General features: G+C 46.7%; 1 protein-coding gene across 14 annotated transcripts in view; it reads right to left on the bottom strand.

Moving 5' to 3' along the window:
* The window catches only part of NDRG1 (N-myc downstream regulated 1), a 109,197-nt gene that overhangs the window by 70,265 nt on the left and 15,159 nt on the right, over positions 1-23,773 (bottom strand). For 3 of the 14 annotated variants that reach the window (XM_084848777.1, XM_084848781.1, XM_084848778.1), the window contains exon 3: positions 8,198-8,297. The exons of the other annotated variants lie outside the window; for them this stretch is intronic. The gene's annotated coding sequence lies outside the window, so the exon portion shown is untranslated. The remainder of the gene's footprint in view (positions 1-8,197; positions 8,298-23,773) is intronic. 14 annotated transcript variants of the gene reach the window in all.

Genomic DNA, 23,773 nt, shown 5'->3' with positions numbered 1-23,773 from the left:
CGAAAACACATGAGCTGGCTGCTCTATCCATTGCAGTGCTCCAGTGACCATAGAGAAAACCTACACTGGCTACAGCATTGCCGGAAGTGCGGGACACTCTAGGGCGCTGTCTCTATGATCACAGCCTAGAAACCACCTGGAGCCCATTTTAACCACTGGAGAGCAAGAATCATGTTATGGTAAGCCATCCTGGAGGCCCTTATCCCTGCTCCAGTGGGGTGGTTAGCTGGAGTGGTTTTGTAACCATGGTTGGCAGGTTTTCCTCCCGTCACACAACATGCTAAGCCACCATGGTTAGTGCAAATTCTCTAACTATCATGGCTTCCTGGTACAGGTGAACAGGGTCAGAGGTTGAGTGTGGGTTGTTGTTGAATCCGGGGTTGTTTCTTGAACTATGGGTTAGCATGTTGTCTGAACCCAGGACGTTTTCCACAGGGTGGCTTATTAATCATGCAGTGTGGCTTATTTTTTCTTGAACAAGCCACCTTGAGAACCCATAGTTTGTTGTTGGGTTGTTTAGGGTGGTTAACAAGGCACATTGAGGAAAATGTCCTGGGCTAACCCATACGCCAACAAACAACTTACAGTGCAACAACAACCCACACTCAACCACTGAGTGTGGGTTAGCATGTTGTGTGAACAGCCCCATTGAGAACGTAGGTAGGTGCTTTATACTGAGACAGACCATTGGTCCATCTGGCTCAGTCTTGTCTACGACATAGGTAGTCCTCCAGATGTTCATTTCATTTATTATATTTCTATATTATATTTCATAGCTGAAGCTCTCTGGGCAGTTCACAAAAATTAAAAACCATTAAAATACATTATATAAAGTATAAAAACCACTCACATCAGGACATAAAACAGACAGCATACACATATATCTAAAACAATTTAAAACAATCAATCAGCCAGGGACAATCCAGGACCTGATCAAAAAGACCCATTATATGTTGCCAAATGCCTGAGAGAAGAGGGCAGTTTTAACCAGGCACCCAAAAGAGAGGACAATGTCGGGGAGATTGTTCTATAAATGGGGGCCACCACTGAGATGTTTTGGACTACAACCCCCATTGGCCCCAGCCAGCATAGCCAGTGATCAGGGATTATGGGAGTTGTTGTCCAAAATATCTCCAGAGGACTATTTGCCTGCCCCTGCTCAATATTGACTAGCAGCAGCTCTCCAGGGTTCCAGAGAGAAAGAAGCCTTTCCTATATGGAGTTGCTCAAAATTGAACCCGGGACTTTTGGTACATGCATCCTACCCCTGAGCTACAGCTGACTGGGACTGTGGCAGGAAAGTGCTATAGGAGAACAGTCTCTATTAGCCTCAAGAATGTGTTTCCTGCTCCCATTGGCAGTCACTGAAGTGTGATGCTTTTAGTAAGGATCCATTTTAAAGCAAGCTGAGCATTGGGACAAGACCAACTCAACCAGGAAGCCCATGAGGTAACCTTGGGCCAGTCGCCTTCACCCAACCTAACCTACCTGACAGGGTTGCTGTGAGGATGAAGGTGCGGGCACCATGTACATCACCCTGAGCTCCTTCGAGGAAGAGTAGGATAAAAATGAAATGAATACAATACTTGGTGGGCTTCGAATCACTGACCTCTGTACTTAGTCATATTTTTACACCACGGGTACTTGCATGTTTTCCCCTGTGGAGCAAATAGCTGAGGTGGGGTGATTTTCATCGGGAATGGTGTGTGTGTGTTGGGGGGGGGGTTAAACCCCTCCCCAGTACTGTTGTCCTGATCCAAATCCCACTCCTTCCCATAGCTGCTATTGGAAAAAAAATTACAAACTGCAGTTCCCCTATGTATTATCTAGCTTGCTCTTCCTTACTCTCCGCATCACCACGGTTGATTTCCCCTTTGGGCAAGCTGACAGCTGACATACACTCATTGGATCAATTGTCCTTCTAGCAAACCCACTGCAGATTTGCCGTGGGGAAGCTGGCCTCAATTACCAGAATTGAAATCATGTCGTTATTTAATCAAAACTGCCAGGCGAAAGATGCAGTCGCTGCATTCAGAGCCCTTGTTTTCATTCTTGAGTCAGAGGCTCACCTGTGGTTGCTCACGTCCCAGCAGAATTTCCCACCTATAGTTTGGAAACCAAACCGCTTCTGGCAGGTTTTCCTGACTAGGTGAAGAAAGAATTTACAGGAGATAAAGGTGTCGCTCACTTCCCTGTTGGGGTGGTGGTGAAGGACTTAAAGTCTTTTAAGGCGCAATCCTATGCATGCTTAGTCAGAGAAAAGGCTTACAACTCCCAGCATTCCCCAGCCAGCATAGCTGGCTGGGGAACGCTGGCAGTTGTAGGCCTTTTGTCTCTCTAAACATGCATAGGATTGTGCCCATCAGACTTTTGTCCTTCAGACCAGCTAACTTTTACCTGTTTAGCACAGCTCCCAAACATGCATGGGTCAGGGGCATATGTGCGCAAAATCAAATGCAGACTTTTAGTCCGGGGTGGGCAGGACATAGATTGGGAACTACTAGTAGATATCTGAGTGCTTTGCAGTAGATTAGCAAGGGCTTATGACTCCCACAATAGCAAGTCTAGGTGAAAGTTAGAAAACAACAACACCAAAACCTTCTGCAGTGGTTGGCCTTGCACCAATTGCTTATCCCTTAGCCTCAGTGATCCTCACCTGTAGAACGGGAGCAAGGCGGCCTGTCCGTATAGGCGAACTAGGGGTGCCACATTTGAGGGGGGGAAATAATTTTTTTTTTAAATACAAATAACGAATATGTCATTATTCCAAGTTCTGTGTGTGTACAGGGGGAATACAACTGAGGCTGTGGAGGTGAGTGAGGGACCGACTGGGGATGGTGGGTGCCCGCCCGCCTTTGGGACTGGGTTCTTCCTCAGGCATCGTGGGATATCCTCCTGCTCTGTTGCTGCTCCCAGTTGGAGGCAGGGAGTGAGAGGCCCCTGAGAGCAGCCACTTCCTTCGCCCTTGGAGGGCTGAGCCTAGGGGCTGGCAGCGCCTTGTCCTTGTGGCCCTGTCACCCCAAGGATGCAACCAGGACTCTTCTTCCAGGGACCTCCCTTGGGCAATGTGGATGGGACTTCTGTTCCTTTGCAGAGCAGACAGCTCTGCTCTTCTCCTTTGTTGATTTTATCAGACCCCCTGTGCTGATATAGTGCTTAGTTTTAAAAAAAAATGTTTCCCAGTTTCTGCCTGGGGGTTTGGGGGGTGGGAGCACCAACTGCATGGTTCGCCTGGGGCTCCAACTGCTGGCAGCTAGTCTAATTAATTGGCTCCCTTTGACAAGGTTTTTGTGAGTCTACTCACTCAACTGGTCACATTGGGAGTTTTGTCTGAAAATCCCCTGATCTATGGTAACTCAAATGTAGATTTGTATTTGTATACACAGTTCATGGGATGCAGTAGGTAATCGACTCCACCCCCACTCCCACCCCGCCACACACACATGTCCCTGGCTTTGTTTAGTGGACTTCTGGACTCTAGTAAAAAACAAAACAAAGTAGATCCCACAAGCCCAAAGTCATCCCACCCCTGCTTTAGTCTGTTTGGTTACTAGGTTGCATTCGATCAATGCTGAGCACACAGTTTCACTGGCTACATACATGTATACTAATACAAAGAAACTAGCTTTATCACCTGATCCCTGGATCCTCATCAACAAAGGATGTAATCCCATGCCCTTAATCCAGAACTCATGCACTTTTTCTGGAGTCAAAATATAATCACCCCATACACAGCAATAAAAACACCACTTTTAAGGTTAATTTGATTAATGTGTTTATATGCTCTGTATTTAGGAAGAGACATTTGTCATTGGATGAATGGAGACTTCTCTTTCCATTTAAGGGAACATGGGATCAGGGGTTTGTCTGCAGGTGCTGCTTTGGGCTTAGAGTTGACTGGAATCTTTTCTTTTGGAAACTGCATTTGAATGAGTAGGTAAAAAAAGAAGGAAAAAGGATGCATACTTAAGATTACTTAATGCAGGTTAGTTATCACCTTCCAACATCCTTTAATTGCTCACAGTCTATTCAGTTACAGGCACAGGAAATGGGAATTCTAACCCACTATACTTGATTGTAAATATGGAATGAATAAGGCGAGTAAGGGGAGACATGACAGAGGTGTATAAAATTATGCATGGTGTGGAGAAAGTGGATAGGGAGACATTTTCCCTCATCTCTCATAATACTAGAACCCAATGGGGTCATCCCATGAACGTGATGTGTGGGAGATTCAGGACAGATAAAAGGAAGGAATTCTTCACACAGCCCATAGTTCAACTATGGAATTCACTTCCACAAGATGTAGTGATGGCCACCAATTTGGATGGATTTAAAAGGGGATTGGAGGGTAAGGCCATCAATGACTACTAGTCCTGAAGGCTCTGTGCCACCTCCAGTATCAGAGGCAGTATGCCTATGTGCACCAGTTGCTGGGAAACATGGGCAGGGGGGTGCTGTTGCACTCATGTCCTGCTTGTGGGTTTCCTGTGGGTAGCTGGTTGGCCACTGTGTGAACAGGATGCTAGATAAGATGGACCCTTGGTCTGATCCAGCATGTTTCTTCTTATGTTCTTATAATGAGGATGTGGTAGTTCTTGCATATTAACTAACATGGAGTATGTGTGTGATCTTGCATGTGTAGCATTAGCTGCTGATGAAATCAATAAGAGGTTAAGGTTGCTAAGGAATGTACAAATGGTGGGCAACTCTTAGAAGGGAATAAAAAATAAAATCATAGGAACTTCACTAAGACTGTAGTAACCAACTAGGATTAAACTGTCTGTCTGTCTCTCTCTTTCTTTCTTTCTTTCTTTCTTTCTTTCTTTCTTTCTTTCTTTCTTTCTCCAATATGGGGAAATGAGATTAGTGTTAGTCTTATAATGTGTTGCTTGCTTGCTATTTACTTATCTCCTAATTCAGAGGTGGGCAGACAATAGAGCACCATCCACCAGAAGACAACTGGGGAATCTCCACTGGACCACCTAGTATTTACTGGCTGCTAACAGAAAGGACCAGTATTAGGGGGAGGGGTCAGCATTCTTGGGCAACTGCAGAGGTCCCAGTATCCAAAGAGGGCCCACTGTTGACGCTTGACCTGCTACTGCATCACTGACACCACCACCAACACTGGCCCTTTCTAGGGATGGCAGCGGAATTGCCCCTTGGGGAGAATTGCCCCCTCCCTAGCCCCTTGGCACTTCACTGCCTGGTGGGGGGAGGCTGAATGGCATCATGTCAAAGTCCTCCCACAGCTTGGAGCTAGCCCTGCTTAACAGCCTTACAAAGAATGCTATACTTAGATAACCTTGGTCTGATCCAGCAACTAACTTTTTATGTTCGTATGCAAGAGTGGCTCCTTAACACAGACATGCTATACTTTATCTGGTAAGAGAACATTCTTGCTTTGTGTAGGTAACCAACCCCGTGGACCACAGAGGTTCTACAGAGAAAGAAAGAAAGAAAGAAAGAAAGGAAAGAAAGAAAAGTCACCTTTTAACTACTTTCATCACTGCTTCACTGGGTGGATTACAGTCAGGCCATAGGTCCATGTGGAACCACTACAAACATGCCCTCTGATGATCTCAGTTAACGGACAGGTTGGTAAGGGAGAAGGCACTCTCTCAGGTATCCTGGTCCCAAGTTGTTTAAGGCTTTGTACGCTAGTAAAGTAAAGGTAAAGGTGTCCCCAACCAGTCGTGTCCGACTCTAGGGTGCGGTGCTCATCCCCGTTTCTAAGCCGAAGAGCCAGCGCTGTCCAAAGACGCTTCCGTGGTCATGTGGCCGGCATGACTGAACACCGAGGTGCACGGAACGCTGTTACCTTTCCCGCCGAGGCGGTACCTATTTATCTACTTGCAATTTCTTGCTTTCGAACTGCTAGGTTGGCAGAAGCTGGGACTGAAGATGGGAGCTCACTCCGTCAAGCAGCACTCGGGTCTCGAACTGCTGACCTGCCGACCTTCCAGTCTGCAGTTCAGTGTCTTACCCACTAAGCCACCGCGGCCCCGTTTGTACGCTAGTACCGAAACCTTACCTGGCCTGATAGCAAATAATTTACTGTGTGTGTGTTTTGTTGTTGCTATTATGAAATAATTACAACAGCTTCCCCTCCCCTCCTGCATTGAGAAGGGGGTTGGACTTGATGGTCTTATAGGCACCTTCCAACCCTACTGTTCTATGAGTCTCCCCCAACCTGGAGAATCCAACCTGGAGAAGTCCAAAACATCCTCCAGATGTTTTGGACTTCAACTCCCATCAGCCCCAGTCAGCATGGCCAAGGATCAGGAATTCTGGGAGTTGTGGCCCAAAATATCTAGAGGGCACCAGGGTGGGGAAGACTGAATTAGGTCAAACTAGCCTTCTCAAACCTGGTGTCCTCCAGATGTTTTGGACTACACCTGGCTGGGTGGTGCTGGGAATTGTAGGGAAACACATCTGGAGGGCACCAGGTTGGGGAAAGCTGGGACAAACCATACAGGGATCTATCAGTAGATCATAGATCTACCCTCTGCCAACCTCTCTTCTATGCGAACTGACAGGTATGCATAGCTGAAGACAATGCGAGATGTGCAGAGGTGGTTTTGGGACTTGTGAACTGTCTTCAGGCCACTCCAGTTCATGTACCTTTTGTCAGTCATGGGGCTTTGAATCACCACATCCTGCAGGACTTTAAGATGGCCTTGCACCACATTGCCTCAGGTTTCAAGGAGTGTCTGGGCTGCAGACACAAGGTTAAGACTTGCAAGGGCTGATGATTCACTCCAGTTACTGGCAGGAAAAAGCCCAAAATCATGCTAAACAAAGGCATGCTGAGCTATCCAGGGGTGTGTGTGTGTGTGTGTGTGTGTGTGTGTGTGTGCATCCCACTAGTAACAGAGAGGATGTTTTATTTATGTCACCTTAGCTGGAAAAGTCCCTCAAGAAAATGGATAAGGAATAAAATGCAGCACTTTTTTTTTATTATTTTAAACCCCCCCCCCCCACACACACATCAAATCACCTCCTCTGCATGGAATGTATTTAATGTTCTCCATTTGGTCTGTTAACATAACGGGCAGGCCATTCCATTTTTATCAAGTATACACTTTTCTAGGATTGGTAGAAGTAAAAGAAATTTAAAAAATGGGGGTTGTGTAGTCTTTGGAGCTGATCATAAAAGACTAAGAATTAGGCTATGTCAGTGTGACTTAAAAAAAATAATAATTCAGCACATTAAAGGACGAAAAAGTGGGTTGATGACCTGTTCATATTGTCATGGATTTTGGCTTTCCAAAGGCTGTGAATGGGTTTCCCACTATGGTTTTGCCAAACATCAGAGACTTGGCCAAAGAGACAGTGTGGTAGAGTGGCTAGCATGTTGGTCTAGGACCTGAGAGACCCAGGTTCAAATCCCTATTCAGCTGTCAAGCTCACTGGGTGACCTTGGCCCTGTGACTTTCTCTCTCTGCCTAACCCATCTCACAGGGTTGTCGTGAGGATGAAATGGGGCAAACCATATGGGCTGCTCTGAGCTCTTTGGAGGAAGAGTGACAATTTTTTTTAAAAAAAGATGATGATGGAGGATGTTCTCCTGAAAGTGCAATCTACCTGCAGTGGGCAGAGTCTGAGACCAGTGTTCTTGCAGGGTGGGGGAAACAAAGGGCTTCTTCACACGGCACTTTTATCCTGCTATTGAGACTGCTCCCTCACCGAAGTTTGCTGGGCCTTTGGATGACATTGTGATCCCCCAGGGCATCTCCCGCACTAAATGACCTTTATTAAGTTTTTAAATAGATCAGAGATAATGAGCTAACAAATTACCCCGCTTGTGTTCCACTTGGGTTCCCTCCACAAAAAAGGAAAAGCTGCAAGAAGAGGAGCGAGATCAATGAAACATATGGAAGACTCTGATAAGGGGGAGAAGGGGGGGGGAAGGGGAGGGGGGAAAGGAAGCATGTGTAAAGGGAGTCCATTGTGATCCTGCATTTAAAATGGAAGCAGAAAGCCCCCTTTTAAATGTGGGATTTTAGGCTGGTGTAGAAATGCTCAAAGTAAGGCAGTTTTGTAGTTTGAATTGGTGGGGGCAGATAGGAAAGTTTCTAGCTGGAATTAGTGGAAACTGAAGATGTAGGTGTATGGGAATGGGGCTGCTCACGTTGCTCTTTGCAGATCTCTTGTGTGCTTTCTGGAATCTGCTGGCTTCAAAGAGGCTCACCTTGTATATCTGTATCTCAGATTGGAGATAACATAACAGCGGGGCCTCCTCTGGAGGGCTTCTGCCCCCTGGACGAACCCAAGGAATCTCCGCAACCCTGCTGTAAATAAAGCAAACATCGCCAACAAGACACCTTCAGTCGACCCTGTAGCACTGCTGCTAGAACATCTTGCTGCTTGTGGGGGCGAGGGCAGTGAGAAGTACGATAGAACTATTTTGTTGCATTGAACCCTGAAATGCTTCTAAAGGTGCAATCCTATGCATGTTTAGACAGAAAAAAGTCCTACACCTCCCAGCATGCCCTGGCCAGCATGGCTGGCTGGGGTATGCTGGGAGTTCAGGGCCTTTTTCCTGTCTAAACATGCATAGGATTGCGCCCTAAGAAGAAAAGCCAGATGGGAGAATTTGAAGTTGCCAAACAGAGCCTGGTGTTCGATGATTACTCACCAATCGCATTGAACTCTGTAAGGTGTTGGACTTCTCTGGAAGAAGCAAGGGAGAGGGAATCCGCCAAGAAAATATCCAAGAGTTTTTCCCTTATAAAAACCAAGTGTTGAAGCACGTTGGGAATTAAATTGGTGCAGCTGTTTCTTTTTTGACATTGGTTTCCAGCCTTACAGCTGTTTTTTCTGGTCCCCATTGGCACTGTTGCAGAGCCACAAATCCCAAAAATATCAGTATCGTTTAGCATACAGCTCTTACTGCCAGAAACTAAGCCTTAGGAGAGGTATTTCAATCTTTTAGAATGGGGCGGGGGGACTGCACAAAAGCCAGGAAAGCATCACATAATCAGTTGTGGGGAGGGGGGCAGAGAAAGGGTGTGGGGCCAAGATAAGGGGGAGTGGCCCTCTGGGGAACCCAAGAGGGCTGGATGTGGCCCCTGCGGCTGAGATTCTCCACCCCTGCTATAGGACTTGCTCCCAAGTAGCAGGAGAGTGCAAGATGCAGCTCCAGAGGCGTGTCTGGACGTGACTTTTAATGCAGAGTGAGCTGATGTGACAGACTTGTTTTGAACTAGCTTAGTGGCGGCCAACCTATTTTGGAAAGTGTGCGATGAGAGAGTGCTGCCCACACTATTAGATGTGCAGCCCACTGTGCCTGTATGTGGTTTTCACACAGTCGTCGACTGAGTTGGGTAGAAGGTATGGAGCAGCTGTTGCTTAAGTTCAACGAGGCAAGCAGCCTCGGTTCAGCAGTGCTCAGTACACTGTGCTAGAGAGGAAGTTAAATGCAGAATTTGCTACATCAGAAGAGCCCGAGCCAAGAATAAAAATAGGTTTTGCCAGCAATAAGCTGAGCAGACTTCTGGGGTTCCACAGTTTAAAAGCTGTTTCTTAATACCAGGGGGAAGTTTTCCTGACTCGTTATTACAAAACTCCTAAATCAGAGCAGTTCGGTTGCTCCATTGGAGCCATTCTGTGCACTCAGAAGACACACATGGCACAGCCCTCGCAGACAGACAGTAAAGCTTCTGCATTGCAGGTAGGGATGTCGGAGAATTTCTCCATGAATCTCCGGGAGGCGGAATGCCAACGCATTCGGCCCCCCGAAATTGGTGGAGAAACGGTCCGCCCCCCGCCCCCCCCCGGGATGGGACTTACCTCGTGTGAATGTCCCTCGTGGTGGCGGGCCCTGGCGGTGGTTCGGCGGCGGTTCGGCGGCAGCAGTGGCCAGTCTTCCGACCGGCTGCCGCCGCCGCCATTTCCAAGTAAAGTTAAAAAAAAACCACACAACGTGATAGGCTACGTAAAGATTTACGTAGCCTATCACGGCTAGATTTTCAAAAAACACCATGATAGGCTACGTAAATGTTTACATAGCCTATGACGGCTGACTTTGGGGGGGGGAAAAAAAGCGCGTACGCAAATGGCGGTGCCCATGGGCGCCGCCATTTGCGTTCCTTATTTTGGCACGGATAGTCTACGTAAAGATTGACGTAGATTACGGCGAAAATAAGGGCAACGCAAATAGCCAAAATAAGGAACGCAAGTGTCAAAATAAGGAACGCAAATGGCGGCGCCCATGGGTGCCGCCATTTGCGTACACGCTTTATTTTTTTCCCCAAAGTCAGCCGTGATAGGCTACATAAAGATTTACGTAGCCTATCATGGCGTTTTTTGAAAATCTAGCTAAATCTTTACGTAGCCTATGCCTATCACGTTTTTTTTCTTTTTTTACTTTACTTTTTTCTTTCGCGGCCGGAGAGGCAGGGCGCTCCCCCCTGGCCAGAATTTCGGCAGGGAGGGATGGGGCGCCTCCCCCCCGGCCAGAATTTTGGTGGGGAGGGACGGGGCACCTCCCCACCCACCAAGGATTTCGGGGGGAGAAACAGAGCGCCTCCCCCCCCCCGAAAAAAGCTGCGGGACCAGGTAAGGGACTTTCGTCCATCCCTAAAATTTGCAGGTGAACACAAGAGAGCACAAACTACGGAATTCACTTCCTCAAGACGTAGTGATGGCCACCGATTTGGATGGTTTTAAAAGGGGATTGGACAAAATCATAGAACAGAAGGCCATCAATGGCTACTAGCCCCCATGGCTATGTACTACCTCCAGTACCAGAGGCAGTGAGCCAGTTGCTGGGGAACATGGGTGAGAGGGTGCTGCTGAACTCATGTCCTGCTTGTGGGCTTCCTGTGGGCAGCTGGTTGGCCACTGTGTGGACAGAATGCTGGACTAGATGGACCCTTGGTGTGATCCAACAGGGCTGTTCTTATGTTCTTAAGTTTGAATGCTGTGCCACATTTTTTTTAAGGAAACCAGTCTCTGAATTTAGAAAACTAAGACAGAACCTTCACCCTGAGATGTCATCTTCCCACAGGCAAAGAGTTGTTGGCCTAAGGGAGCATTCAGATATACAATCCCCTATTTACTCTCTGAAAAAGTGGTACAGTCCCAAGAGGACTGTGCCATGCTTGTCCCACCTGGAAAATGTAGAATGCCCCTAGTTTCACTCAGCAATGTCCATCATTTAAGTCTTAATTGGAAGAGATATGTTGTGACAAAAATTTAGGGTCCAACGACACAGGACCCTAAACCAGGAGTGGGCAACTTGGGGCCCTCCAGATGTTTTGCCTACAACTCCCATGATCCCTCATCATAGGCTATGCTGGCTAGGGCTGATGGAAGTCACAGGCCAAAACATCAAGAGGGCCACTAGTCACGCACCCCTGCCCTAAACACATCAGTTGCTGCTGTCTTTAAAAAATAATAATAGCAGGCATGAAGGAGAGGAATATTTTCATTGGGACCATGGTGCACAGGAAGGGGTTTTCACTCTTTTCTCCCTGATGAAAATCCTCCCCACCCCTGCTCCATGCCACTCACACACACACACACACACACACACACACCTTGGATTATGCATAAATATGAAGAGTGAAAGGGACTTAAGAAGAAAAGGGGAAATTCAGGACAGGCTGGTTTTCTGCAATCCAGATGATCATGCGCATCTGCATAGCTGGCACATTCCTGTTTGCCGGTTGTGGAAAGGGACGTTTGGTGAGTTCACAGAACTTTGTGTTTGCAAAGCTGGGAATGGTTGTTTCACGCATCCCAGTCTGCATGCACGGTGCTGTGTCTTTAGCACATTTTCCAACAGTAACACTTTGCCAGTGGTGGGACTTGCAACAAAATATTGCAGCATGGAGAGGTGTTCTTCAGAGTTCCAGCCACTCCACTCAGTTTCATGCTCCCTTTCCTCCACTTTTTTGTTCTTCCTCCAATAGTCAGTCAGCATTCTGCATGCACTGAGCATGCTCAGTTCTCACTGGGCTGTGTGTGTGTGTGTGTATGTGTGTGTGTGTATGGGGGGAGAATTTCCCCCCTAGAAGGTTTTTCCCTAAAGATTTTTTGTACTTCTCCAAACTTTGGGTTGTCCCCGAACATGCTGGCGCCTCCCTCTTGTGGTACCATTTTGGTGCCATTTTGGCCAAGGGCTTGGAGAATACAGATTGCTATGAATATATATGACGCTGATAGCAGAGTGCTACTGAGTGCTAATCACTTCAAACAGTGTTATAAGTGTTTGGAGCACTTGCATTCAGCTAATACAAACAATGCATTTTTCAGGCTATATTCGAAGTGTTGTGCCATCTTCTCCAGGACTCCATAGTAAAACAAACTAAGTGTTTGGTTATTTTCTATTGTGCCAGTCTAAATTCCTGCTTTAGGTTTTCTATACTGTATAGTTTTATAATAAAATAAATAGTTCGGAGAGATGCACTGAAGCGTCTCAGGCCCCATCTACATGAGCCATTTACTCCCGGGCTACTGTGATTCAAGGTCCTTTGGGACATATGACGCAATCGCCACTTTGCAGCCAAACCGTGGTTTTCACCCAGAAAATGCGGATTTCCAAAGAGGAGTTTTGCTGTGAAGTTTTTGGTTTGCTGCGGGTTTCTCATGGTTGCAAGCTGTCCCTTCCTTGAACCGACTTCACATTTTGTAGTGGGCATGTGGTAGGTGTGCCTAGTGCTTGTGTCACTCTGTGATGACCCTTCACTCCTCCCCGTTCCTTTGCAGCTGTGCAGTTACAGAGGCACAGAGAAGCACGTTCATTTCTTCAACCACAGCTTCGCACACCTTCTCAGTTTCATATCTTCACAATGGCTGCTTTGGAGTCAGTGGCCAAGGGCCAGGGGGGTGATGTCAGGGGAGGAGAAGGTCCAGGACCAACCATTTTGGAATGATGGTGTCAGGAGCACCCTTGCTGCCTTCTGAAATCCTCAAGTACCCAGAATCAACACACAGACGATAGGGCTCTTTTCCAAGGCTTTATTTCCATTCAACCTAATGACGCTTACAGATGCTAATTGCATGAGCCTAATGAGGGAAACTTAAGAGAGCTGCCTACTTGGGCAGCCTTAGTGAATCAATTGATCTCCGTTTGGAGGGTAAAGGCAGGAAGCCTCTGAACTTAAGGGCTAGGAGGCAAAAGTCCACCCTTTTCTCATGGGGCATCAGGGCACAGCTGTTGACATCGCGCCAAGCAGGCTGAGCGCCTCCTCTCGGCGCCCTCCATCTCCCACTTGTCCCTGCACCGCGCCTAGCATCCCGAAGCTCCAGTTCTCCCTCCCTCCCCCTGCCTGCCAGGGTCACTACCACTCTCAGGAATGTGAGCAGGGTGGAACTCTCCCTCCGGCAGCAGCTCTGAACAGCGTGTGGGTTCCTCTCCCACGGTTTCTATCTCTTCCTCAGAATCAGAACTGCTTTGGGGCTCTATGGGCTCCGATCCCATTCTGATGGAAGGGTAGGCACATACCTCTCATGGGCACACGCCTTGGCGTGTGTGAACCATCATGAGAGTCTTGGGCTGGAGAACTGCCAAACAGTTGGGATGGTAACAAAGGAGCAGACCACCCACATTTTACCTAATGAGGAACAGACAGGCACAAAAGAACCCCGAAAATGCAAAACAGCCACTAAAACCCGAAGTGTCGCACCATCACCTTCACATGCCTGTGCAGCTGCGCATTTAAATATAATGATAAAAAAAGAGCAGCATGACTGCAGCAGTTTACATCTCTTCAACAGCTATGTGTCAGGGCACAGCGGATTTTCCTGTTGGAGAATTCTGCAGTAAACCGTGCATGATGTACCATAACAGAAGCTGATTCACAGCTACAATGCTGCGCAGTTACAACGGAGTGAAGGTTGAAAGCGGTGCCATGTAGAGGGCTCCTCAGATAGTTCCCACAACACAATACACCCCCAGGCCTCTTAATTCATTTCAACGGTGGTTGGTGGTAGGGTGGCCATCTACTTTACAGCAGACAGTCCTCTATTTGATGGCACCCTGTGTTTGAAGGGCTGACCAGTCCAAGTCCAATTTAAAGATAAAGACCCTAAGAAGGAGCAGCAGGCAGGAGCCTTGAAGTTGCCCATCTACAGTTAGCAATACATATAAATTAGCATGTCAATGTGTGTGTGTATATATATATATATTGCAAATCTGTGTTCTCTTTTATCCTCTTTTCTAGTGATGCATAAGTGGCCATCCTATTGTCAGTGCTAGCCAGGTGTTGCCTCACCAAATACAGCAACCCACACCAATAGTCCTACTGATAGAAATCTGATTGGAAACTCATAACAACCTATGTATTTGGGGACACAGGTGGCCTCTGTGTGTGTCTCAAAGTCCCTGCCGGACAGAGCTCAATGATGGGGCCATGGCTTTCTGGACCATTGTCCCTGGCTAATTAATTGCAGCTCACAATTAAGCATAAGGAAATGGTGATCAATAAATCACAACCCTTGCGTACTAACATAGAAGCTAGTGAGCTGTAAAATCCAGCATTGAAAATGCCTCATTATTTCACCATCTGATTTGCTTTGTGGGGCAGTGAAAGCTCACTTCCCAAGGTATTATTCCAGGAAACAAAGCCAACTTAAAAACCCACTTCTGTTCTGTGTAACATGGCTTTTCAAGATCCCTTGGTATTGTGTCTAACTGGTATTATCTGAAATGACCTTTGGGGAACAGGCCTTTTGTCTTGGTAAAACTCTTTTGGACCAAACATTGTTATTCTAACCCTCTCTCTGCATTCTGTGATTACCTGTTCAAAGAAAAGGTGGGAGGGGAGAAAAATGCAACCTTTGGCATGGGACTTTCAAAGGCATTTGATACGTTCTCTTATTATTTTCAATTATACTTTGATCCCAGCATTCCTCTAAGGCAGAGATGGAGATCCTCCAGCTCCCCGATTCCCCATCTGGTCGGCAGCTTCTTCTCCTGGCCCCGTCCCCTTTGCCCTGGAGGGAAATGCTCCGATCAGCAACTGATTGGAGATAAGGGCTTCTCCTGCCTACCACTGGAATGTGGCCCCCAAGAGCTTCCCCGAAATGGAATATGGCCTTTGGGCCAAAAAACGATTCCCCACCCCTGCTCTAAGGAGCTCAGGGTGGATGTGGTCCCTGCCATTGTATTCTCACAACAATCCTGTGAGGTAGTTTAGGGGGGAGAGAGAGAGAGAGAGAGAGAGTTTGGGCCAAGGCTGCAAATTCACAGTGAGCTTCATAATCAAGTGGAGATTAGAACTCAGGTCTCACCAGTCCTAATCAAATTAACCCAGGCTTCCCCACCTGATGCCCTCTGGGTGTGTTGAATGGCGATAATCCCCAGCCAACATGGCTGGGTGGGGATGATGGGAGTTGTAGTCTAACACATCCAGAGGGCACCAGGTTGGGGGAGGCTGCTTCTAACCACGGCACCACACTGGCTCTCTTTACTTAGCATTGCCAATGTTTGATTTTGAAAAAATGGTTTTTAAAAATGGATTTTTAAAAATGCCCCTCCCCAAGTAGGGAGGGGTTATGCTAAAGCCAATGGCAGAGCCAGGCTGTTTTAGGGCCATGTCTAAAGGAATCAGGGGGACTGGGGCAGAACCAGACCAGTCATAGGCGGAGCCCAAATACAATCTGTTGAGTTATCATGGGTGGAGCTTGGCAGAATCTGAAATGTACTGTGCTGTTATTGACCCAATGCAGCCTCCTCTGCCCCCCATGTGAGCCCTGTATCCACAAGGATTTATTTCTTACGTTTTTTACCACTCCCCTCCCCCAAGGAGTGCAGGCTTGGCTCACTTTCCCTAATTGTATCCTCTCAACAAACCTACGAGGTAGGTTTGGCTGAGAGAAAATGATTGGCCCAAAGTTATCCCTTGGGAAACTGGGGGATTTGACCCCAAGTCCAACACTCTAACCACTATGTCACACTGTCTCTGAAGCATGCCCATGTGTGTGTGTGTGTGTGTGTGTGTGTATCTATCATCTATCCATCCATCCATCCATCCATCCATCCATCCAACAAATGGGGGACCTACAACAAAATGTTGCAGTGCACCCTTCTGTTCTAACTGGAGTGCCTCTGTTCAAGTGGCCATTCCACTTCCCCCCCTCCAGGTTTTCCATTTTTCTCTTCCAACTGATATGCAACATACCATAGCTACTGAGCATGCTCCGTTCTCATTGGCTCTTTATTTATTTATTGTCCTCAAGTTAGGTTTTTATGGGGTTGGGGGGGGGACTTCTGAAAATCTCACTGTCTCCCCCCAGGCATGCTGATACCTCCCTCTGTTTTCTCAGTGACCCCATTTTGGCTCCATTTCTGTTGGCATGCAGCCCCGTGTTTGCTATTAGAAGGAGTGCTACTATTACGACCACCCAGGCTCAACGAGATCAGCATAAGGTCTGTGAGAGATTGGTCTTGTCATCCATATCACCTCCCCAACCACCCCAAATTGAAGACCTTCAAATAAATCTTCCAAAGAAGAACAGTTGTTTCAGGTGCAGTTGTGTGTATCCCTAATGGGCAACTTACAAAGCACTCCAAGTAATATGGAATCAATACACTGACAGTAGACACATCCTCGTGACATCTGCGAGCAGGGAGGCAAGACTGACTCATAATGGTTGCAGTGGAAGCCAACTTACGGTAGTGAGTAATTTGCAACGTATCCGATCCAAAAACAGGGCCTGCGGGAGAGCTTGGAGGAAATAAACAACTCATGCTTTTGAACCCAAAGCACTTTAAGACAAAAGAGTTTTACAGAAACGCCCTCCCGAAGAGCAGGGGACCGCCAGCACAGGGAAAGCAAGGAGAAAGAATGCACTTTAAAGGGAAAAGGCGCTTGCCAAAACAAAACAGAAAAGCTTGATGAATTTTTCATATTAACTGAGGAGATAAAGGCTCTCTGGCCCCTCATGAGAATCTCCAAATTCAATTTGATTCTGGGGCTGAGAGAGGTCTAACACCCCTGATTTAGAAAGAAAGCATTTGCATAGCCCACTCCTGATTGTGCTAGTTTATTACAGTCAGGGAGCTTTTTCCATGGAGAAGTGTTAACAAACACGATGAACGCACCCCACTTGTAGTCAAGGTTGTCACCACTCAGAAATCAATGAACTCAGTTTCCCACTTCATTCTGCCTAACTCTGAAAAGAGTCTTAGGTGATTTAATTTAATTGCCACTTCCCCACAACAGCCTGTGCCCAAAGTGGCTCACATTGACCATCAGATATCAAAACACAGCATCATAATCGAGAGGTGTGTACAATATATCCGGGCTTGCACTCTTACTAAAATCTAGGCACCTGCAAGCTTGCATTTGTTTGCACTAGCATCTGTAGCCGGTCAATTCTGTCTCCCCCTTCATCCTGGAGGCTAGCTATACTTCCCTCTCTCCCTAACTTATCAAAAGACAAAGAATTGCACTGAAGGTGCAATCCTATGCGTGTTTTGACAGCAAAAAAGTCCTACAACTCCCAGGATTCCCCCACCAGTATGGCTAGATGGAGAATGCTGGGAGTTGTAGGACTTTTTCTACATGCATGGGATTAGAACATAAGAACATGAGAACATAAGGAGAGCCCTGCTGGATCAGACCGAGGGTCCATCTAGTCCAGCATTCTGTTCACACAGTGGCCAACCAGCTGTCGACTGGGAACCCACAAGCAGGGCGTGAGCGCAACAGCACCCTCCCGCCCATGTTCCCCAGCAATTGGTGTACAGAGGAATACTACCTCTGATACTGGTGGCATCATATAGCGCATGGGTCCAAAAAGGTTGGGGGGCTCTGTATTAGGCTGTTCTCTCTGAGCTTGTTTGAGGATGGGGGTGGTGGTGGGACTCCAAGGATTGTCTCTCTCCAAGAGAGATTGGTTCAATCTCCAGCCAAAATGTGGCTGGTCCAAGAGTCCAAAGAACATAAGAAAAGCCATGTTGGATCAGACCAGGGGTCCAACTAGTCCAGCATTCCGTTCCCACAATGGCCAACAACTTGCCTACGGGAAGCCTACGAACAGGACATAAGTGCAACAGCACCCTCCCACTCATGTTCCCCAGCAACGGGTTTACATAGGCCCACTGCCTCTGGTAATGGAGGTAGTTGATAACATTTCTCTCCATTTGATAGCTCCAAGGGAGAGACAATCCTCTCTTTCAACAGGTTGCATGCTGGTCTTTGGATGCCATATCACGGGAAATAATCTCTACTGAATGTCTAATTTACAAAATGAGATATGCATTGCCACCAGATTTCCAAAAACCTCATAATGAGCCAGAACAAAACACTACCTCCATATTGCCAAAGCTTCAGCTGGTATCCATGAGGCCAGAAACATTTGTTAAAAGTAAAAATCGAGAGGGAGGGTCATACCCCATACCAGAAAACATGTTCTGCCTTTACACAGCAAACCTATAGATGTGTTCAGTTTTGCACACCAGCTCCTGGTCTCTCTAATTCTTTCTAAACTATGACTGCAGCCTTTGCTGGTCCCACTGGGGATTCTAAAGGGGAGCACAGTTTATCTTGCTGGCAATAATGTTTCCATTTATCATTTGTCAAACTTTCCCAACTCTTTTAGGGTAACCAATGCATAAATATTCCCAACTTCTGTTCTGCTGGTGTAGCTCTTTAAAAACAACAACATTTGTTGTTAAAAGCTCTCTTGTATTCCTAGGTTTTGTGCAATTGGGGACAAAGCCCCTGGCTAACTACCATTTGCAAAGGGCCATTTTTTCCCCTTCAAAGACAAATCAAGACCCTTGTATTTACAAAGAATGAGCCTAGAAGGCAATTGCTAGGTGTAAAATACACTGTGAACCAAAGTCCAGTCCAAAGCGCAGAACTGACTAGAACAAACTTCAGGAATGCTGCTCTGCAAAGAAATTGATCATTTTGAGAAGCCAGGAATTTGCTGACATTTTCGATCCAAGTGGAACAACAAATCCACTCAAGGCTGAAAGAACTGGGGAAAAAGGTGAGACAAGAGTGTGCCAATACAGCTGTTTTCTCTTGGATCGACACAATTTGCCCAATCATTTATTCCAAATACCCAAGACAGTACTTCTCCTGAATCATTGCACAAACAACAGGACTTTTTAGGGGTGAAAAGGAAGCAGCATGCAGCATGTGACTTGATATTTTAAGGGATTTGGGGGTACACCTCTACGAGCATGCAGTATAACTAATTGTTGTGGCAAAATGTCATGGGCCAACCTTGAATGGGGGATGAATACAAGACCCTGGATTTTGGATATTGCCACCAAATGAATAACCTCAACCTTGAATTATGAAATTAACACTCTTAATTTTTGTCTAATTGCCCATTTGTTTTATTTTCCCAGGATGAAATGTAGGCTATCTAGTATTTCAAAGGTTCAAAGAACACCTCTTTTGAGAGAAGGATGGTGTTACAAGTTTGGCTGCCTTTTTTAGCATTAATTGGTCCTGTCTTACCTTTTTCAATGACAAATGATGGGTGACCAGGGATGTAAGCCATAGGAATTGGTGGTCTTTCATGGCCTAGAATCTCTCAGCTTTGGGAATGTGACACCTATCAGAGTTTGGGAGAGGGACACAGTGACTGAGTTTGCACAATCATGGAGAGGGAAATAAGCCACAGTGATTTATTTCACTCACCACACATGCTGGTCACATGCTGGGCAGATTTCACATGACACTGTGGCTTGTGGTATCATGCAAACCCAGCCAGGATGGCTTGTTGCCATGGGTAACAAGCCATCCAGAACCCATGGGATGTTGTAGTGTTCTGGGTAGCTTGTTATCCATGGCAACAAGCCATTCTAGCTGGGCTTACATGACACGACAAGCTGCACTGCTGAGGGTAATTATGCCCCCCCCAATGCATGGGTGATGGTGGGGCTTATTATGATGGCTTATTATCCCCCTCCATGATGGGTTTTTGGCTGGACGTAGCAGAAAAAGTTGTTCTGTGGTAATCTGATGCAGGATCTGTGGTTGTACTGCCTGCTTTAGGACTTTATTTGCTTCCTCTATGTTCTGCTTCCATATTTGGGATGAAAACAGATATTTAAAAGATACTACAAATTGTCAGTGCTGTCTCATCCAAAAGAAACTAATTTTTGCACTTCTTCCCCCTGAACGTCTCATGGCTTGTGAAGTGGGAACCACAATACAATAAGATCCAGTGCATAAAAGATTAGATGTTAGACACCTGGACATTTTCTTTACCCCCACCCCCAATATTGGAGGATGTCTTCTTACAGTGATTGATCCAATAATTCTTACCGCTACAGGTTGAGCTCTGAAGAAAAAATCCCCCAAAGCTCTGCAAGTTTGAAGAGCTGTAACCAAGCAGTAAACTTCCATCTAGGGATGTATGGACTATGTAAAATCTGTTCCATCTGTGTTTCATGGACTGTCAAGCTCCTTTTGTTCTGTCATCCGCCCATCGCGGAACTGGATTATTTCCAAATTTGCACAAATTTCCCCCATATGTACATTTTCACGTTTTAGCCTATGGTGGCAATTCACATTTTTGGCCTTGTTTTAAAAATTTTGCGTATTTTTCTGTGACAAAATTTGTGCAAAATTTGGGAAAGTTAGAAAAATGGTCCGCAAATTTGTGGAATCCGCCAGACAGGGGAAAAGTCATTCCAATGCAGAATCTGTTGGTCAGATTCATGAAAATCTGAACTCATTTGGCTCTGCTGTGGGTTTCTCTGACATCCCTACTTCCACTGTTGACCTGGTTTGCACATAACACTAACCCATGGTTTGGATGGGTGAATTCTGGGTTGACATGATGTGTGAACATGGCTGCACTAAGAAACCGTGGTTTGTTAACCATGAACAACCCAGAAAGAGAACCCATAGTTTGTTATTAGGCTGTGTGTTAGGTTGTTTAAATCATGGATTGGGAAGGAGGAGGGAACACACCCCAGAGATTGAGAAAACAAACCACAGTTTGTTTGATCATCTGCCAGACAAACTATGGGTTAAATAAACCATGGGTTAGCATTATATGTGAACTAAGTCAATGTCTAGAAAAATTTTGCACTTTTTAAAAATGTTGAGTTTTTGCTCTCTATTGTCTTAGGGAGGAAAGGGTGAATGGTTAAATAATATTATAGTGTTTTAAAAAAATAAAATGGTGGGCAGCCAGTCATCGAGGAAAGGGTGAGACTGATGGCTTAGCCAGCTTTTGATTTGCTTGGATGCCTATTTATCATTTCATTTGCGAAGCTGGGAAGAAGCTGACTTTCACTGAAACTGTCTCATAGCAAGTCAAGGACCCTTAGCCCATCTAGTCCATTGTTTACCTATAGCTCTCCAAGGATGCAGGCAAGGCTCTTTTCCATTCCTTCTCACTGAAGCCTTCCAGCTTGAGACTGGCAAATTTGTCAGCTTTGGTTTTGCTCAGCTATAAGTTTATTTTGGCTGATTTCAGGATCATTTTGAGAATTCAGTTGCCAAAGATGGAGGATGGGGAGGTGAAGATCACCTCCACCGTTCCTCCTGCCCTGCCAGCTTCAGCATGGCAGGGCATGGGAATCTCGGAAGCCTCTGAGTTCAGAGGCTTCCGAACAGCGAGGGTGCAATCAGTAGGATTGTGCCAAAAATAAGAGCTCTGTTGATAGTAAGGATGCTTAGCATATACAAATATCTTAAGGGTTCAAACATGTGCATGTTTAGACAGAAAAAATCCTACAAACCCCAGCATTCGCCAGCCCACATGGCTGATGGCAGGATGCTGGGAGCTGTAGGGCTTTTTTCTATCTAAACATGCATAGGATTGTGCCGTAAGTCATTTCAGGCAAGTAGAAGCTCAGTCAGAAACACTGTAGCAGATCTGAATGCACAGTACAGCAGGGGTACAGAACGTCTTTGAGCCTAAGGGCTGAATTCCATTTTGGAGAACTTCTCGGGGGCTGCATTCCAGTGGTGGGTGGGTGGGGCTGAAGGCAAAAGAGGGTGGGTCCAAAATACCAGCATATTTTAGCTTTAAACTCTTACTGCGAGTAACTAGAATCATAGAATAGTAGGGTTGGAAGGGGCCTACAAGGCCATCGAGTCCAACCCCCAAACTAAGCTGTAGGAGAAGCATTTCAACCTTTCAGGATGGGGAAAATGCTGCCCCAAACCTGGGAAACCATCATTTGAGAGGAAAGGAGGCCAGGGGAAGAGGCATGCCCTTCTGGGGAACTCCAGAGGGCTGGCTTGGGACCCCCAAATGGCCATATTTGGCCTCCTGGCCTGAGGTTCTTCATCCACGCAAAACAATTATCAATATGGAACTGAAAACTGTTGCAAACACTCAAGGCTTTCAACTGGGTTTTCCCATGGCACAACCTTCTAATATTTCACTGATGAAAATAAAATAGGGATACTCCCCATTAGTGCAATCCTATATATGTCTACTCAGACATAAGCCCCACTGAGGTCAATGGATTTATTCCCATGTAAGGTGTGTGTAGGGTTGCATCAGACTCTAATTTAAGTGACTCCCCAATCTGTGGTCTGAAACAGTCAAGTTCCAGGAACTCTGTACTAGGGCTGTGCAGGGACCCTCACAACCCGCTTCTGTGGTCGATTCAGGGCTTCCGAATCAGCCCCGACACTCCTTGGCCTGATTCAGACCCGGTCTGACCCACTACAGACTCTGGAGCTGAAGTGGGATTTGGACATCCAAATGCCCCCCCGCCCACTTGTGCACCACCCCTGCCCAGCTGTGCAAGCCCCCTGTTCCTTACCTGGAACTGTGGGGAGTGCCCTTAGCTGCCCCCACCTTCGAGGGAGTTGCCATTTTCTTTTAAAATGGTGACTCTTCTTCCAGAAATTAAATGTTGCATAGATTGCAGCCATAAAAGGGCCATCTGCACAACATTACGGGCATAAATGGTCCATTTACACCTTTAATGTTGCATAGATGGCTACAGCTGCAATCCATGCAACATTTAATTACTAGAAGAAGAACAGTCACCATTTAAAAAGAAAATGGGAACCCTGCAAAGAGGGCGCAGGCTGTGGCGCTCCCCATGGGTCCAGGTAAGGAGCAGGGGGCTCGCGCAGCTGGGCAGGCAGCTGTCCAGATCAGTCCGAAGCATTTTGGATCAATCCGACCTGCTTTGGACCACTTCTGTCACAAAACCCTTGGGCCCCTCTTTCCTTAAGCACTCTCTCACACACACACAAAATGAGAGGCTTCAGTCTCACGCCTTTAATTCATTATTCACAGATGCATTACAGATGCAAATCCTTGAAGACTCTCTGGCTGCAAAGGAATGCCTCCAGGGGATTCAAATGGGATCACCGAAAGTTGCCCGCAGTTTGAAAGGGAGGCTTTTTGGCTAGGCTAACTTAGGGAGGGAGGTCCCGCCCGTCACATGATGCTTCCCTGCGTAGCCTCTCACGCATCGCTAACCGGTTTGACTGTCTGAGCTCCGCCCCTGACATTTCTCTCTTAGCTCTGCACCTTCGCCTTGCATCTCTTAGGTCACAGTCCTCAATCTCCTCCTCCTCCTGCTCACTGCTTCTCACAGAGGGGGGTAAGGAGGAAGCTTCGTGCCCAGCCACCTGGGAGTTGGTAACCTGAGAAGCACGCCTACCCATGTCTGAACTAGCTTGTGAAAATGCCTCCCCCAGTTCTGGCTGTTCCTCTTCTGAATCTGAGCTGCTAACTATCTCCCTGCGCTCAGAATCAATCCTGACAACTTCGGCCTGATCCTGACCCACTCTAAAACTGGACTGATCAGTCCAAATCACCCCATCCACTTCAGGATTTGGGTTTTGGCTGAAGCGGTGCACAGCCC

Source organism: Heloderma suspectum, chromosome 4 (genome assembly GCF_057233095.1).
Source record: "Heloderma suspectum isolate Gila_16-S chromosome 4, 16-S_ref, whole genome shotgun sequence".
In the NCBI taxonomy this organism is placed as follows: domain Eukaryota; kingdom Metazoa; phylum Chordata; class Lepidosauria; order Squamata; family Helodermatidae; genus Heloderma; species Heloderma suspectum.
The sequence above is the reverse complement of the archived record's forward strand: the minus strand, read 5'-3'. Positions and strand labels throughout refer to the sequence as shown.